At 47.6% G+C, this 18,531-nt stretch overlaps 1 protein-coding gene across 3 annotated transcripts in view; it reads right to left on the reverse strand.

The window, feature by feature from the left end:
* PI4KB (phosphatidylinositol 4-kinase beta) overlaps positions 1 to 4,311 on the reverse strand; it is a 50,623-nt gene extending 46,312 nt beyond the window's left edge. For all 3 annotated transcript variants that reach the window (XM_083715636.1, XM_083715637.1, XM_083715635.1), the window contains exon 1: positions 4,184 to 4,311. The gene's annotated coding sequence lies outside the window, so the exon portion shown is untranslated. The remainder of the gene's footprint in view (positions 1 to 4,183) is intronic.
* Positions 4,312 to 18,531: the final 14,220 nt, after the last annotated feature.

An 18,531-nucleotide genomic window follows, 5' to 3' on the forward strand; every position in this document is an offset into this window, starting at 1 on the left:
ACCATCTCGTCCTCTGCCGTCCCCTTCTCCTTGTGCCCTCCATCTTTCCCAACATCAGGGTCTTCTCCAGGGAGTCTTCTCTTCTCATGAGGTGGCCAAAGTACTGGAGCCTCAGCTTCACAATCTGTCCTTCCAGTGAGCACTCAGGGTTGATTTCCTTCAGTATGGAGAGGTTTGATCTTCTTGCAGTCCATGGGACTCTCAAGAGTCTTCTCCAGCACCATAATTCAAAAGCATCAATTCTTCGGCGATCAGCCTTCTTTATGGTCCAGCTCTCACTTCCATACATCACTACTGGGAAAACCATAGCTTTAACTATACGAACCTTTGTTGGCAAGGTGATGTCTCTACTTCTCAAGATGCTGTCTAGGCCTGTCATTGCCCTTCTCCCAAGAAGCAGGCGTCTTTTAATTTCGTGACTGCTGTCACCATCTGCAGTGATCATTGAGCCCAAGAAAGTAAAATCTCTCACTACCTCCATTTCTTCCCCTTCTATTTGCCAGGAGGTGATGGGACCAGTGGCCATGATCTTCGTTTTTTTGATGTTGAGCTTCAGGCCATATTTTGCGCTCTCCTCTTTCACCCTCATTAAAAGGTTCTTTAATTCCTCCTCACTTTCTGCCATCAAGGTTGTGTCATCTGCATATCTGAGGTTGTTGATATTTCTTCCGGCAATCTTAATTCCGGCTAGGGATTCATCCAGCCCAGCCTTTCGCATGATGAATTCTGCATATAAGTTAAATAAGCAGGGAGACAAAATACAGCCTTGTCGTACTCCTTTCCCAATTTTGAACCAATCAGTTGTTCCATATCCAGTTCTAACTGTAGCTTCTTGTCCCACATAGAGATTTCTCAGGAGACAGATGAGGTGATCTGGCACTCCCATTTCTTTAAGAACTTGCCATAGTTTGCCGTGGTCGACACAGTCAAAAGCTTTTGCATAGTCAATGAAGCAGAAGTAGATGTCTTTCTGGAACTCTCTAGCTTTCTCCATAATCCAGCGCATGTTTGCAATTTGGTCTCTGGTTCCTCTGCCTCTTCTAAATCCAGCTTGCACTTCTGGGAGTTCTCGGTCCACATACTGCTTGAGCCTTCCTTGTAGAATTTTAAGCATAACCTTGCTAGCGTGTGAAATGAGTGCAATTGTGCGGTAGTTGGAGCATTCTTTGGCACTGCCCTTCTTTGGGATTGGGATGTAGACTGATCTTCTCCAATCCTCTGGCCACTGCTGAGTTTTCCAAACTTGCTGGCATATTGAGTGTAGCACCTTAACAGCATCATCTTTTAAAATTTTAAATAGTTCAGCTGGAATGCCATCACTTCCACTGGCCTTGTTATTTGCAGTGCTTTCTAAGGCCCATTTGACTTCACTTTCCAGGATGTCTGGCTCAAGGTCAGCAACCACACTACCTGGGGTATACGAGACATCCATTTCTTTCTGGTATAATTCCTCTGTGTATTCTTGCCACCTCTTCTTGATGTCTTCTGCTTCTGTTAGGTCCTTTCCACTTTTGTCCTTTATTGTGGAAATCTTTGTACGAAATGTTCCTTTCATATCTCCAATTTTCTTGAACAGATCTCTGGTTCTTCCCATTCTATTGCTTTCCTCTATTTCTTTGCATTGCTCGTTTAAGAAGGTCTTCTTGTCTCTCCTTGCTATTCTTTGGAAATCTGCATTCAATTTCCTGTATCTTTCACCATCTCCCTCGCATTTTGCTTGCCTTCTCTCCCCCGCTATTTGTAAGGCCTCATTGGACAGCCACTTTGCTTTCTTGCATTTCCTTTTCATTGGGATGGTTTTCGTTGCTGCCTCCTGTATAATGTTACGAGCCTCCATCCATAGTTCTTCAGGCATTCTGTCCACCAAATCTAAATCCTTAAACCTGTTCCTCACTTCCACTGTGTATTCATAAGGGATTTGACTTAGATTGTATCTTACCGGCCCAGTGGTTTTTCCTACTTTCTTCAGTTTAAGCTTGAATTTTGCTATAAGAAGCTGATGATCTGAGCCACAGTCAGCTCCAGGTCTTGTTTTTGCTGACTGTATAGAGCTTCTCCATCTTTGGCTGCAGAGAATATAATCAATCTGATTTCGATGCTGCCCATCTGGTGATGTCCATGTGTAGAGTCGTCTCTTGTGTTGCTGGAAAAGCGTGTTTGTGATGACCAGCTTGTTCTCTTGACAGAACTCTATTAGCCTTTGCCCTGCTTCGTTTTGATCTCCAAGGCCAAACTTGCCAGTTGTTCCTTTTATCTCTTGACTCCCTACTTTAGCATTCCAATCCCCTATAATGAGAAGAACATCCTTCTTTGGTGTCACTTCTATAAGGTCTTGTAAGTCTTCATAGAATTGGTCAATTTCAGTTTCTTCAGCACAAGTAGTTGGTGCATAAACTTGGATTACTGTGATGTTAAAAGGTCTGCCTTGGATTCGTATCGAGATCATTCTATCATTTTTGAGATTGCATCCCAGTACAGCTTTCACCACTCTTTTGTTGACTATGAGGGCCACTCCATTTCTTTTATGGGTTTCTTGCCCACAGTAGTAGATATGATGGTCATCCGAACTGAATTCACCCATTCCCGTCCATTTTAGTTCACTGATGCCCAGGATGTCAATATTTATTCTTGCCATCTCATTTTTGACCACCTCCAACTTACCCAGGTTCATGGTTCTTACATTCCAGGTTCCTATGCAATATTTTTCTTTACAGCATTGGACTTTCCTTTCGCTTCCAGGCATATCTGCAACTGAGCGTCCTTTCGGCTTTGGCCCAGCCGCTTCATCAGCTCTGGATCTACTTGTACTTGCCCTCCGCTCTTCCCCAGTAGCATGTTGGACGCCTTCCGACCTGAGGGGCTCATCTTCCAGCGTCATATCTTTTATATGCCTGTTGTCTTTGTCCATGGAGTTTTCTTGGCAGGGATACTGGAGTGGCTTGCCGGTTCCTCCTCCAGGTGGATCACGTTTGGTCAAAACTCTCCACTATGACCTGTTCATCTTGGGTGCCCTGCTCGGCATAGTTCATAGCTTCTCTGAGTTCTTCAAGCCCCTTCGCCACGGCAAGGCAGTGATCCATGAAGGGGCGGAGCCTCCTAGCCCTGAACTATTCCCATTCAATAGAACTGCTATTTAAACATTTTAAGAATCTGTGCCTGAGTTTCCCTCCCTGCCCCTCGTTCCTTTTGTGCCATGCCATTTAGATTGCAAGCCTGTGAGCAGAGACTGCCTTGTTTTAACCAGCCATTCTGGAAGCTTTTTCATGTGTTACCGGTGCTGTAAATAAACAGGCTGCTGAGGGCCCCCCCCCCCGTTTCTTACTGGCAAAACAGGCTCACTGAATCATTGGCTGAAAGAGGTAGGGGTGTGTGTCTGCTTCGGATTGGAGCACCAGATAAAAAGGGAAGGAAACAGCCCAGACTTGAGAGGTAAGAAAGAAGGAAATCAGATGCGGGGAAATCTCTGGCCTTCCAGATGTTGATGCATTACAACCCCCATTAGCCCCAGCAAGGATGGGCAATGGTCAGGGATCAGAGAATTGTAGAGTTGGAAGATATCCTGAGCATCATCTAGTCCAACTCCCAGCAATGCAGGAATACGCAGTTGTCCCATACAGGGATTGAATTTGCAATCGTGGCATTATCAGCACCATGCTCTAACCAACTGAGCAATGAGGGTAGCGGTAGTGCAGCAACAACTGGAAGGGGCCAGAGGTTCCCCACACTTGCAGTTAATCATGATTCTCTCCTCCTCCTCTTGAAAATCCAAGAATTGGGAAGTACTAGCCCGATATTGAATTCTGGTGCTGGAGGAGACTCTTGAGAGTCCCCTGGCCTGCAAGAAGATCCAACCTCTCCATTCTGAAGGAAATCAACCCTGAGTGCTCCCTGGAAGGACAGATCCTGAAGCTGAGGCTCCAAGACTTTGGCCACCTCATGAAAAGAGAAGACTCCCTGGAAAAGACCCTGATGCTGGGAAAGATGGAGGGGACGACAGAGGACGAGATGGTGGGACAGTGTTCTCGAAGCTACCAGCATGAGTTTGACCAAGCTGCGGGAGGCAGTGGAAGACAGGAGTGCCTGGCATGCTCTGGTCCAGGGACTAAACAACAACAACAGCCCAATACACCACAAAGGAGGCCCATCACACATGCCCAGAGAAGGAGGCCCGTCCACCACTCACCTCTCTCGTGCCCATCCAACCAGGCAGCTTGCCCCTGCTGAGACGCTCGCCCACAATGCCAGCCGAGTCAGCCATCTTTGGAGATGGGGACTCAAAGGGATTCTCTGTGATGATCCTTCACAGCTGTAGGGAAGAAAAGAGAGATGTGTTTTAACACAGGGGTTTTTGGCCTGCTTTTTAAACACAGCATCTCTCTCAAACACTGAAATACCAGGAAGGTGTTTGCAGAAATCTGGAGGGATGCCTCGAATGGCATATGCAAAGCCTGGCTCAAACCCTGTACCTTGTTCTCACAAGGGAGAAAAGTGGGCAGGGATACAGGGATGTCAAAACAATCATAAACTTGGTGGGTAGGTTTATAAGACAATCTGAAGTGGAAATGCTCAGAAGAGGAGAGGTGGAAGAGGCAGAGAAACTGCAAAGTAAGAATGTAATTGGAATCAGATGTCTCTGAAGCTTAGAAAAGCCCACTCAGCACGGAGAGCTGCAAAACCAGCAAGGACTCAGAAACATTATGAGGACCGCTGGCAAACTTGCTCTGACTCTCCTTTCCCCACACCACAGGCAAAGCCACATCTTCCCGTCCCTACAAGGAAGCAAGTGTATAATTAAAAGAGCTTTTAAAAGAGAAACTTGCTCCTTGGCAACTCAGCGAGGAGGGTGAAAAGGACTCTGAAAAATCCCGGAGGAAGTGGGGTGGGGAAGAGGGAGAAGGTGAGGTATGAAAAGCCCAGCACTCCTTAACATGAAGAACAAAAAATGGCAGTCTTGAGGAGTTGTGGGATACAACTGGTGTGGAAATACGCCTGCAAAAAGTTACTAGCCTCCCAAATATGTTTTGTTTTAGAAGAAGTCATCTAAGTCATTTAAACCCTAGAAGCCACTGCATGACATGAACGTTACAGATAAATGGGTCAGAGGTAATAGAGGAGCTATGGTGAGGAAGGTGTCTCATATTCAAGGACGGGAGAAAGGAAAACGGGGGTCAGGGAATGGAGTGGAAAGAGTTGAAGTGAGGGGGTAGCAGAAAGGGGGCCAGTATTTATTTGCAGAAAAGGGGGGGTGGACAGGGGCCACTAAATCCCAGGAATCAGTGAGGCAAAGAGAGGGGGACAAGAGAGTGGAGGCTGGGGTGTGGGGAGAGATGCAAAACAAGGGGGTGTAAGGGAAATAATATTTTGGAGGGGGGTGTTGAGAAGCCAAAGACTCCCAGAAGCCAAGGGGGCAAGAGGGTAGGTGGAAGTGGGGCAGAGGAAATCAAGGCTGGTGGGATCCATTTGAGGAAACTGAGAAGGGGGCGAAAGGGGGCCGAGGAAAGAAACCCCAGGAGCCAATGGGGCAGTTTTGGGGGAGAACAGGGAGAGCTGAACGGTGGGAGCTCTTACGTGTCAGAAGAAGAGGAGGAGGAACTGGGGCGGGGGCAAGGAGGGCCGGATTCCAGAGGCGGTCTGGCAGTGGGGTGGGGGCAGACCCAAGGAGTCAGTGGGGCAGGGGTTGGAAGGGGGGGGAGAAGGGCCCTTGAGCCTCCCTGGGGCAAAAGACGGGGGGCAGTTCCTGGCTGTGTTTGGGGGGGCGCGACATCTCCCATGGGCCCCTGGGGCAGGAGAGGGGAGGGGGGCCGGGGCCCTGGAGGGAGGGGGCGTTGAGGGGGGAGGGGACGGAGGACCCCCCAGGGGTGCCCTCGGAGGTGCCTGCCTTCCCGCACTCACCTCACGCCGTGCCCATGGGAGGGAGGCGGCGGCGGGAGAGAGGGAGGGAGGCAGGAGCCGGCGCCCCTCCGCGGCCTCTCTCTCTCTCAGCCTTTCAGTCTCTCTCTCTCCCTCCGGCCGCCTCAGCCTCTTCCAGCCGCCGCCGTCGCCGGGCCCAGCTCCGGGGCTGCCCTCTTCGCCGCCTGAGGGGGCCTCTTTCTTCTCCCTATGCGCCCCGCCGTGAGGTAAATAAATACATTTTTTAAAAAAAAACTCCCGCCCCCAACTCAGATTGACTTTCTCCTCACACGCGAATGGGGAGGGTTCGTTTTATTTTTTATTAATTTAACTGAACGCCCCCCCTCTCCCCGGAGAAGGCGAAGGACCCCAAGTCAGGGCCCGTTGGCAGCAATGGAGAGAAGGGCCGTAGGTGGCTATGCCAGCGCCTGATTGGGGAGGAGGAGGAGGAGGGAAAAGAAGGCGGGGCCGGCGCTCCGGAGGTGCACGCATGCGCAGTGGGTTTCCCCGCTGTGAGTCGCGTGCGGTGCAGTCAGTGGCTGCGTGGAGGGGTCAGGGATCGGGGCAGCCCTTGCAAGCCCGATCATCATTGCGGGCCATTCCCGAGGAAAGCTGCCCTTCTACCTCTTTCCTTTAAAAATAGTATTAAGCGGCTTGTAATTGGTTTTATACAATTTATTATTTTTATGTCAAGAATGTATAACTTGCTGTTGAAATTACAGATAGGTAGCCGAGTTGGTCTGCCATAGTCAAAACAAAATAAAATTCCTTCCAGTAGCACCTTAAAGACCAACTAAGTCAGTTCTTGGTATGAGCTTTCGTGTGCATGCACACTTCTTCAGATACACTGAAACAGAAGTCACCAGACCCTTCTATATAGTGAGAAGGTGGGGAGGGGTATTACTCAGAAGGGTGGTGGGAATGGGTGATTGGCAGATAGCTGTGATGAGCCCAGGTCTCTTGCTCATCGTCTAACATTGTGTATGTCATCAAATGCCAACAGTGTCCTTCAGCTCTCTATATTGGGCAAACAGGCCAAACCTTACGCCAAAGGATAAACAGACATAAATCTGACATCAGGAATCACAAGACAGAGAAACCAGTAGGAGAACACTTCAATCTCCCAGGACATTCTATACAAGATCTCAAAGTAGCTGTTCTATTACAAAGGAATTTCAGAAATAGACTGGAAAAAGAAGCTGCTGAATTGCAACTTATTACCAAACTTAAAACCATGGAGAGACCTGGTCTGAACAAAGACATTGGATTCTTATCTCATTATACATGACAAAGCCATTTTTCACCTTCTCACCCCTTGCTTTTTCCTGTAAGACCTATTGCAGTCGTTAAGAGTCATCAACAGGCTCATCACAGCTATCTGCCAATCACCCATTCCCACCACCCTTCTGAGTAATACCCCATAATAATATTATGTTGGACATAATATTATGATGGCTGACTGGGAACAGTTATGGACCACAGGTATGAAGTTCACGGCATGTAATGCCTTAAGAGAGAATATAATGAAAATGATATACAGGTGGTACATAACCCCAGTCAAGCTCGCAAAAATTTATCATTTGCCCGATAATAAATGTTGGAAATGTAAAGAGACTGAAGGTACATTCTTTCATCTTTGGTGGACATGCCCAAGGATTAAGACCTTCTGGGAGATGATCTATAATGAAATGAATAAGGTATTTAAATATACCTTTCAGAAGAAACCAGAGGCCTTTCTCCTGGGCATGGTCGGCCAATTGGTGCGAAAGGAGGAGAGAACTTTTTTTATGTATGCCACAACAGCAGCAAGAATACTCATTGCAAAGTATTGGAAGACACAAGATCTACCCACCCGGGAAGAATGGCAGATAAAGGTGATGGACTATATAGAACTGGCTGAGATGACTGGCAGAATCCGAGACCAAGGAGAAGAGTCGGCGGAAGAAGAGTGGAAGAAATTTAAAGTTTATCTTCAGAAATATTGTAAGATGTTGGGGAAAAAATGTGGTTTTAGCAGAAAAGATATAAAGGATTAAGTAAAAATGAATTGGTGAAAGAGAGAATGTAAAATTATAGTATATTAAGATAAACTATTAGGATAAAAACAAAGTTGGAAGGATTTGCTGAAATATCTAACTGAATTAGAATACAAAAATGGGAGGCGTGAGGAGGTCAAGGAAGTAAGTGAATGTAAGTAAGTGATGTAAAGGTTTGACTTGCTATTTCTTTTTTCTTTTCTGTTTTTTGATGATGTTTTTCTATATGTATTGATTTTCTTTTTCTTTTTTGATTGTTATGTATATATGTGGATGTCAGGGAACTGCCATCGGAAAGACAGGAGGTGGAGAGGCTCTCAGAAGGCAGGAGAGAGTCAGCAGCGGAGGAAGGCACCAGTAGGGGGGGAACGGGAAATCATAAAGAGAGAGAGACGGAGGCATGGCTCAGGGACTCTTCCAGCAGTAACAGTGGAGGAGTTTCAGATCCTCCCATAGGCACTCCCACTCCTCGCCGGAAACTGTCGCGCCGAGAATCCAGACGACGCGTTTCCGTCAAGGAGCTTTTATGTTGGAGTAAATTCCGTAGACGCCCACTGTCGGATTCTACCAGCGACTGACGGAGCCATGCTTAAGGGGCTCCGTTAGAGACAGAGGTTGGCTGACCAGCCAAACCCTGAGGGACTAAGCTTTACGCACAAGCAGCTCATTATCCCATCACAGCAATCCGACAGTCTCTGAAAGCAGCTTGTGCAAGGAGAGGCATCATGAGCAACCCAGCCGGAACCGGAGGAGCAGGAGCTGGAGCGGGTCCAAGCCTGGAAGAAAGGTACAGGGCGTTGGAGGTCCAGCTAGCGCTGCAAACGGCGAGGCTCGAGGAGAGGAGGGCTCAGGATGCGAATAAGGGAAAAACTACCCCACTCGCCAGAAAGGTGCCAGGATTGGTGCAGAAGTTTGGGGGGGATCCCAGGAACTATCAAGCCTTTAGAACCGAGATGCAATATGCCCTCAATCTACAGTTTGATGACTTCCCCGATGAGGATTCGAGAGTGGCGTTTGTGATTGGCCATCTAGAGGGGGGGCGAAGGACTGGGTTAGACCCCTGATGGCAGCCAATAATGAGATCCTAAAGGACACGAGGAAGCTTTTTCGCGCCATGGATCTGATGTTTTCCAGCGAGATTGAGCAGGGAGTGGTGCGCAGACAGTTAATGGCGTGTAAACAGGGGAGCCGATCTGTCCGTGAGTACTGGACTGAGTTCACTATGTTGATACATAGACTGGGTTGGGACCTAGCAAGTGAACCTATTCAAATGCTGTTTGAAGAAGGGCTCTCTCCGGCAGTGAAAGATGAACTTTCCCGGACGCCTAGGGCGGAGTCTATGGACCAGCTGACTAAATCTGCGCTGTCCATAGGAGCGCGCCAGGAGGCGAGAGCTTTGGAAAAGCGGGAAGGAAAGGGGGAACGTTGGAGGGATTTCCGCATTCCAGAGATTCCGGAGCAGCCTTTCCCGCCGGCAGAGCCGATGGAACTTGGAACAGCGCGCGTGCAGTTTCAAACACCAGTGAAGGGCGGAAGAAGGAGGGAAAGAGTGCCAAGAAATGTTATCTCTGCCAACAGCCAGGTCACTTTGCCAGAGTCTGTCCGCAAAGAAAGGAATGGCAAGGGATGGCGGGAGCTGTTGGGGGGAAGGAGGGAGAAGAAGTCAAGGAGCAAGTAAAAGCCAACGCCTGGCTGCCACCATCGGGGCACAGCAGCCAGGCCAAGGAGTAGTGAAAGTGCCCACGCCAGAACCCCCAAGACCAGCGCTTGTGATAGAGGTGTTGCTAGAGCTGCCAAATGGACACCCACTAAAGATAAAAGCGCTATTGGATTCAGGCAGCTCCTGTAATTTCATGAGTAAGGAGTTTGCAGCTGAACACCAGATACAGACTATCCCGTTAAGTAACCCTTTGCAGGTGACCACGATTGATGGGAGGGAACTGTTGGGAGGAGAAGTGAGCCAACAGACTGTACCAATGATTATGAGGGTGGCAAGACACAGAGAACTGATAGCGTTTAACGTGGCCACCTTGGGAGGAGCTCCCATTATTTTGGGGATGAGCTGGCTGGCACTACATGATCCGCTAGTAGGCTGGCATCAGAGGGTGGTTTCCTTTGGGTCAGCACATTGCCTAGAACACTGCAAGGAGGGAAAGGCTCAGGAAGGGGCCAGGGCCACTCTAGCAGGGATGGAAGTAACGGACAAAGGGAAGGTGCCACGACAATACGCTGACTTGATTGACGTCTTCAGCGAAAAGGAAGCAGATAAACTGCCCCCGCACAGACCTTTTGACTGTCAAATTACCTTACTCCCAGGAGCACAATTGCCAGTGGGCAAAGCTGTATGCAATGTCAGACAGTGAGATGCAGGAGTTAAGGGAGTTCATTGACAAGAATCTCAAGCGAGGTTTCATCAGAGAGTCACGAGCGGTGGGGGGCAGCCCAGTGTTCTTTGTGGACAAAAAAAATACTAATAAACCCAGATTGGTCGTGGACTTCAGGGCCCTAAATGCAGTGTCAGAACCAGTGACTTTCCCCATGCCCAGAATCGATGACATTCTGACCCGGGTGAGGAAAGGAAAAATTTTTACCAAGCTGGATCTTAGGGGTGCATATAATTTGATACGTGTGAGAAAGGGGGACGAGTGGAAGACCACCATGTTCACCCCCTTGGGGGCCTTTGAGTACTTGGTTATGCCCTTCGGATTACAAGGGGGCTCGGCCTGTTTTCAATCGTTCATGAATCACGTCCTGGGGCCATTGCTCTACAAGAACTGCGTAGCGTTCTTAGATGACGTCCTGGTGTACTCAGAGAATGAGGAGCAGCATGTGCGAGACGTAAGAGAGGTACTGAGCAGACTGCGAGAAAACCAGCTGTGGGTGAAACTGGAGAAGTGTCAGTTTCATACCAGGGAGGTGGAATTCCTGGGGTACCGGTTGTCTGACAAGGGATTGGCCATGGATCCCAGCAAGGTTCAAGCGGTACTGGAATGGAAGACACCAAAAACTAAGAAGGACGTGCAAAGATTCCTGGGCTTCGGAAACTTCTATAGGAAGTTCATCAAAAATTTTGCCCACTTAACGGCGCCCATCACGGATTGTCTTAGCAGCAAGAAGAAATTTGTTTGGACGGAAGAGGCGCAGCGGGCGTTCGAACGATTAAAGAAGGCGTTTGCGTCGGAAGAGCAACTTTTGCACGTGGATCTACAGCAACCAATGAGAGTGGAGACTGACGCGTCAGACCGAGCGGTGGGGGCCGTGCTTCTCCAGCCGGGAAAAGATACGTCAGAATGGAGACCGTGTGCCTTCTTCTCGCGGAAGTTGAACAAATCCGAGAGGAACTACACAGTATACGACCGAGAACTGCTCGCCATTCATGAAGCATTCCGGAGATGGCGGCACTTGCTGATTGGGGCGCAGCACAAGGTCCAAGTCAGAACTGACCACAAAAATCTGGAATATTGGAGAACAGCCCGAGTGCTGAACCAGAGACAAGTGAGATGGGCCCAGGAGTTCTCCAAATTCCATTTTGAAATTCGTTACGTGCCAGGCTCGGAAAACGTAAGGGCGGACGCTCTTTCCAGGAAACCTGAGTACTTAGAGGGGGAGGGAGCGCCTGATGAAAGGCATATAATCCCTGAGGACCGCTGGGTGTGTGGGGCGGCATTGGTGGGGCAGAGAGAACTGATAGAGGGTACTGAGAACGATGAATACGCCCAAGAGAAACTCAGAGAACTCAGGAGGGCAGAGGAGAACACGGGGGTTTGAAGAAAAGAACGGGGCGTTGTATTACAAAGGGGCACTGTACATACCCGATGGGGAACTGAGGGGCAGAGTACTCAAACAGTTGCACGACAGCCCCACAGCGGGGCACTTCGGGCAGCACAAAACCATGTGGTTGGTTACCAGGGAGTTTTGGTGGCCCAAGGTGAGGGAAGACGTACGGGAATATGTCAGGGGGTGCGACAGGTGCCAGCGAGCGAAAGGGGAGAGGCTGGCACCAGCGGGGCTATTGGAACCCTTACCCACACCAGAAAGGCCATGGGAGGCAGTATCCATAGATTTTATGACGGACCTGCCAAAATCCAAAGGCAAGACAGCTGTCATGGTGGTGGTAGATCTATTAACTAAGATGTGTCATTTTATAGCCTGTTCACATGCGGTCACAGCGGAAGAAACCGCCAAGTTGTTTGTAGAGCATATTTTCAGGTTGCATGGCTCCCCCTTGAGGGTGGTCAGCGACAGAGGGAAACAGTTTACTTCCAGGTTCTGGAGGAAGCTCATGAGCTTACTGCACATGGAAGTCAACTTTTCAACTGCCCGGCACCCAGAAACAAATGGGCAAGCGGAAAGGGCAAACGGGATTTTACAACAATACCTGAGGTGTTATGTAAGTGACAGAGAAAATGATTGGGTAGATAAGTTGGCCCTGGCAGAATTTGCCTACAACAACGCGGAGAATGTGTCCACAGGGATAAGCCCCTTCCTGGCAAACTATGGGTGTCATCCCAGGGCATTTCCAGGAGAAGGAGGGGAGAGGTGGAGTGTACCGGCTGCAGAACACTTTGTTGAAGAGATGGAAGCGATCCACCGGCAACTCCAACTTAACTTAGAGAGGGCCAAGGAAGAATACAAAAGGCAAGCAGACAGAAGGCGAAGGGAAGGTGAAACCATAAGGGTGGGGGACAGGGTGTGGCTATCCACCCAAGGACTGCCGTTCAAGGGAGGGTGCAAGAAATTAAGACCCAAACGGCTGGGACCCTTTGAGGTCATACAACAGGTCAATCCGGTGGCATTCAAACTCAGATTGCCCAACCACATGAAACTGCATCCAGTATTTCACAGGTCTCTACTGTCGCCATACCGAGAGGGGCGAGAGTGGGGGGAACGTGAGGGAGAGGTCACTCAAACACCAGTCATAGAAGAAAGGGAACGCAACACACATGTGGCAGGAATCATTGATTCCAGGTGGAGAGGGAATCAGGTGGAGTATTTGGTAGAATGGGAAGGGGAAGCGGAGTCGGAAAACACATGGGTACCGGCAGAGGAGGTCAATGACGAGATTTTAATAGAAACGTTTCATCAACGGTTTCCAAGGAAACCTCAGCCCGTGGGAAGGTTCAGGAGGGAACACTTTGGCACAACCGATGAGGAAGAGGAGTTTGAAGGGTTCCCTGAATCAGGGCAGGAAGAAGGAGTAGACTCTGACGAGAAAGAGAACACAGAGAGAAGAGAAGAGAAGGGGGGCAGTGGAGAGAAGTGTTTGAATCTTCTGATGATGAGGAGTGTTCTTTCCGGGGTTTTCCACCCTCACCGCCAGCAGGAAAGGGGGCGGGAGGGGGTGAAGGGGGCCCTGGAGGGGAGGTGGATGTCAGGGAACTGTCATCGGAAAGACAGGAGGTGGAGAGGCTCTCAGAAGGCAGGAGAGAGTCAGCAGCGGAGGAAGGCACCAGTAGGGGGGGAACGGGAAATCATAAAGAGAGAGAGACGGAGGCATGGCTCAGGGACTCTTCCAGCAGTAACAGTGGAGGAGTTTCAGATCCTCCCACAGGCACTCCCACTCCTCGCCGGAAACTGTCGGGCTGAGAATCCAGACGACGCGTTTCCGTCAAGGAGCTTTTATGTTGGAGTAAATTCCGTAGACGCCCACTGTCGGATTCTACCAGCGACTGACGGAGCCATGCTTAAGGGGCTCCGTTAGAGACAGAGGTTGGCTGACCAGCCAAACCCTGAGGGACTAAGCTTTACGCACAAGCAGCTCATTATCCCATCACAGTGTATATATATATTTCCTTTTTTTCCTGTAACCTTTAAAATCTTAATAAAAATTTATTTTTTTAAAAAAACAATTTATTATTTTTAAATAGCAATATGCATTAGTATGAATTCTGAATTTATTGCTATTCACGTTTTATACTGTATTTTATGCTGTTTTGTTGTTGCATCAATTAAGTGTTTTAGATTTGTTGTTAGCCGCCCTGAGCCCTGTTTTCTGAACCGGGAAGGGCGGGATATAAATAAAGAATTATTATTATTAATTGGGGGGTGTTATTGGGTTGTTTTTAATTTTGTATTATGCATTGTATGTTTTTATATTGGGATTTTGGGTTGTAACCGCCCTGAGATCTGTGGGTATAGGACGGTATGCAAATTTAATAATTAATAATATTTATATCCCGCATTTCCCGATCTTCAAAATCGAATCTGTTTGCAGCTGCTCAGAGGAGACCCATTGTCCTTAAGCTGCCTTGCATGGAGGCAGACCACGGGTCTCTACAGGTCAGCATTATTTGGCAGAAGCTCTTAAGAGTTTCAAAGGAATACCTGTAGACGCCAGTCAGTGGGGATGCACCCTGAGACTTACTGCAAAGCATACAGTTTTTGGGTCAGCTGTTTAGCGCGGAAGAGACTGAGAGAGGTGGCATCCTCTTCTTGTTCTTTTTAAATAAATTTATTCATTTGGTTTTTCAAATTAAAGTTTTACAACCAGATATCCAACTTACATCGTAAAAGCAAGATTCCAAAGAATCTCCTGGGCTTCCCTTCTTCCCTCCTGTGGGTCCGGTTGTTAATCATTTCCTCCTGCATCTTTTATAATACAGTGGCACCTTGGGTTAAGAACTTAATTCATTCCGGAGGTTCGTTCTTAACCTGAAACTGTTCTTAACCTGAAGCACCACTTTAGCTAATGGGGCCTTCTGCTGCCACGCAGTTTCTGTTCTCATCCTGAAGCAACGTTCTTAACCCGAGGTACTATTTCTGGGTTAGCGGAGTCTGGAACCTGAAGCGTCTGGAACCTGAAGTGTCTGGAACCCGAGGTACCACTGTAATCCAATTCTTTTTACATCGCCACTACTGTATATTCAAAATTCACCATTGCAAAATTGACTACAAGTGTTATTCCAATCCTACTAACGATTTTAACTGTTTGCAATGATTTTAAATATAAGTTATAATCCCCCCCCATTCCTTATTAAAATCCTTTTTAAATATCTGAAGGGATGTCCCATGGAAGATGGAGCAAACTTTTTTTTTTGCTACTCCAGACTGCAGGACCTGAGTCAGTGGATTCAGATGACAAGGAGTTTCAGATTTAGAGCCATGCAGCCATGGAATGGGCTCCCTCGGAAGGTGGTGGAGTCTTAAACAGAAGTTGGTTGGCCATTTGTCAGGGATTCTTCAAGCTGCAATTCCTGCATTTCTGGGGGTTGGACTAGATCAGTGTTTCCCAACCTTGGGTCTCCAGCTGCTGTTGGACTACAATTCCCATCATCCCTGACCATTGGTCTTTCTAGCAAGGGATGATAGGAGTTGTAGTCCAAAAACAGCTGGAGACCCAAGGTTGGGAAACACTGGACTAGATGGTCCTTGAGGTTCATTTCCAACCCTACCATTCTATGATTATTCCTTGCAATGCTGGCCAGCTGCAGAACTGAACTCTGCTTGTCCCCTCCCCATGCGGCTGTTTTGGTTCTGGGTGCAGTTTATGGGGAAGGAGGAGGGCAGCTAGCAGATTTGGGGCAATTATAGGCAGGTAGGATGTTCTGGCAGAGAAGAGAGAGTTAGGAAGAAGGAAATCTCTGCGTCCCTCTGCCAACACCTTTGCCCCAGGCAGTTGCTGTCTTGCAGCTGAGTCAGGCGCTGAGAAAAAGTGCAGGATTGCATCCAGCCACACCCACCAGGTTGCAATCACTATGCAGATGGTACTGCAGTCAAAAATGACACAGTGGTACCTCGGGTTACAGATGCTTCAGGTTACAGACTCCACTAACCCAGAAATAGTACCTTGGGTTAAGAACTTTGCTTCAGGATGAGAGCAGAAAGGTACTACTGTATTGCAAATGTCAAAAATGTCTTCTTCTGCATCACCTAATCATGGATGGAGGGACTGTGATAAGTTCGGTGCATTATCAGTTATGGTGGCAACGTACAAAAATTTTTGAATTATTTTTGACGGAAACAATAAACACAGTCGTGCCTTGGATTTCCCAATGCCTTGGCTCCCGAACAATCAAAACCCAGAAGTGAGTGTTCCGATTTTTGGAAGCCGAACATCTGGCGCGGTTTCCGATTGGCTGCAAGAGCTTCCTGCAGTCAATCGGAAGCTGTGTTTTGGTTTTCTGAACATTTTGGAAGTTGAACGGACTTCGGGAATGGATTCCGTTCAGATTCCAAGGTCGTCTTCTTTGGCGATCCCTCGTAGCCGAGTAAGATTGTCTTCCATAAACACGGTTTTAACAATGAGTCCGTAAGTGACTGTGGAGGCCAATTCTGGATCCACACGTCCTTCCACAGTGGGGACATTGGTTTCTGGGCGGGAGTTGATCACGGTGTGGATTAGCCAAGCATGCCTTCCTTCTAGCATGTTTCTCCCTTGCGTCCTGAGTTCGAGTGTCTTCAAAGCCCATGACACCTTTGGTAAAGGCTCCAACTGGAGTGCTCGTAGGCCAGTGTTTCCCAGTTGTCGGTGTTTATACTACGTTTTTAAAATTTTTTCCTTCAATCTCTTTTGTTGACCACCAGCATTACGCTTTCCATTTTTAAGTTTGGAATAGAGTAGTTGCTTTGGAAGACGATCATCAGGCATCTGCACGACATGACCAGTCCAACGAAGTTGATTAGTGCTGAACTAGAATCTGGGAGAGTCGCTGCCTCTCTGCCTAACCTTCCTCGCAGGATTGTTGTTGGGGAGATTAAAAGTGGGGAAAGGACCATGTTATGTACATCATTATATTATTATTAATATAATTTTTATTTATTAAAAGATTGGGAACCATTTATGAGGTATCTACAGAAGCAATGTAAAGAAAGGGACTCACTAGCAGGGTTTGAGTAGACACAATTAACAAAATAAATACAGGAATGATAAAGAGGATGTTAAAATGATTAAGAGAATAGCAATATTTGATATAAAGAACTCAATATGAAGATATAATATAGCAAGCAGGGGAAGTGAATATGTTAAAAACCAGAAGAGGAAGTTGGGGGCAGAGGGGAAAATTTGGGGAAGTGCATCATTTTTTTCTGTTATATGACATGTTACCATGATAAAAATGTAAAACTCAATAAAAATTAATTAAAAAACAAACGCCAACCCACTGCAAGCTTTCCTGAGGTCCGTCAGCTCTGAAAGAAAGCAGGGCAAGAGTTAATCTCCCAGCTTTCCACATGCAGAAAGCCTTAAGGGAAATAAAATCCCCAAAACAAAACACCAGCCCTTCACAGCCTTCATTTAATTTTGGGTGGTGTTTTTTTAATGCTGTTTGAGGAATTAATCCTAATTGTGACCTTAGGGAATGCTGAACTAGGGCATCGCTGCCCCCTGCTGGAGGGTGGATAATATTAGAATATAAGCAAATTAAGAGCCCAGGCAAAAATGCAGCTCTCATCTCACTTCCTACAGCAGCTGACTGCATGTTATCTGGGTTGACTCTCCTGCAGCAGAGCAAACGCAGCAGATCCTCTGGGATTTCTCTTAGTAGCAGGTTTTGTTTGTTTTCCATGAAGCAACGCCAAAATGATCTCAGCAGCCCAGACGAAAAACCCCAACTTCACTTTGCAGATTGGTCCACGCAAGTTGCTAGTCCTCCTGGACTCCCAATTTTTTGTGTAATTTAAGGAGGAATCTCCCCATACCTGGTACATGCCTCACCCAAATAAATAAATCAGTAAAACGCCGTTTTGATGTAGTCAAATGGGTCATGTGCCTTCATTTAATTACCAGCAAAAATGTGGGTGGGGGGTGGGAAAATTGGCACTTTGGCTGCTCCATGCATTGGTGAGCCCACAGATAGACTACTGTATTACACTGGATTCGGGGCTTCCCTTGAGACAGGTGCAGAATTCTGTGGCCACATTGCCTGGATGCGCCCATTCTACAGCTGTGTCGACTGAGGCAGCAGCACTGGCTGCCGATCAGCTACCAGGTATGTCCGACGTTGAAAGACTTGCTACCCCTGTGTAGGCTTGTAAGATTACTTAGATCATTGGGGCAGGGGGGATTTTACTTGTGGGACCCTACAGAATATCACAGGGGTGTGTGACCCTCCCAAATGGGCTGTTTCCTGTATTCTGGAATGCCCAACTCTTCTGCCATCCATTGAGCATCGTTTATTCAGGGGTCAGCAAACTTTTCCAGCAGGGGGCCAGTCCACTGTCCCTCAGACCATGTGGGGGGCCAGACTATATTTTGAAATAAAAAAAAAAATGAACGAATTCCTATGCCCCACAAATAGCCCAGAGATGCATTTTAAATAAAAGGACACATTCTACTCATGTAAAAACACGCTGATTCCCGGACCATCCGCGGACCGGATTTAGAAGGCGATTAGATCGGATCCGGCCCCCGGGCCTTAGTTTGCCTATTCATGGTTTATTTGTTGCTTCAGACATCTTGTGAAGACATCTCTGTCTTGCCCACACTTTCTCTGAAACCCCTAAAAGGGCATCCTGTTCCTTGTGATAAAGTAAAAGCATTTTGAGAATTGATCTACAATGAGTTTAAAAAGTTTTTTAGATATATTTTCCCCAAAAAACCAGAAGCATTTTTGCTGGGTTTGACAGGTGAGGAAATTGCAAAGGTAGATCAAATATTATTTATGTATGC

This window comes from Podarcis gaigeae, assembly GCF_964106915.1.
Source record: "Podarcis gaigeae genome assembly, chromosome: 16".
Classification (NCBI taxonomy): domain Eukaryota; kingdom Metazoa; phylum Chordata; class Lepidosauria; order Squamata; family Lacertidae; genus Podarcis; species Podarcis gaigeae.